Below are 394 nucleotides of genomic sequence, written 5' to 3'. Positions count from 1 at the left end.
CCTGCCGCTCCGGATCCAGCTTCAGCGCATTCTTCATGCTCATGGCACCTGGACAGGAGGGACACAGCCCAGGAAGGAAACAGAAACATGCATCAGTAGGAGACAGGGTCACATAGCTTGGGAACCGAGGGAAGACAGACAAGGTACTGGAGAAGGAGCACTACTCTGCAAAAGGGATTTGAGCTTCCCTTTAGAAACATCAGTTGTCTGCTCGCATACGTGTCCTGCCTCGAATTGCCAGTGCACCAGCGTATACATGAGCAGACCTGGTAATTCCTGTTCATGAAAATAATTAGGGGGTAAGAAACAGCCCACTGCTGATTTATTTACATTCATTTTATTTACATTTCATGTTGTTTATTTAATAACTTCTCTATAAAAAACTATATATATT

The sequence above is a fragment of the Nestor notabilis genome, unplaced genomic scaffold, assembly GCF_000696875.1.
Source record: "Nestor notabilis isolate BGI_N333 unplaced genomic scaffold, ASM69687v1 scaffold5453, whole genome shotgun sequence".
Taxonomy (NCBI): domain Eukaryota; kingdom Metazoa; phylum Chordata; class Aves; order Psittaciformes; family Psittacidae; genus Nestor; species Nestor notabilis.
This window is presented reverse-complemented; position numbering follows the sequence as displayed.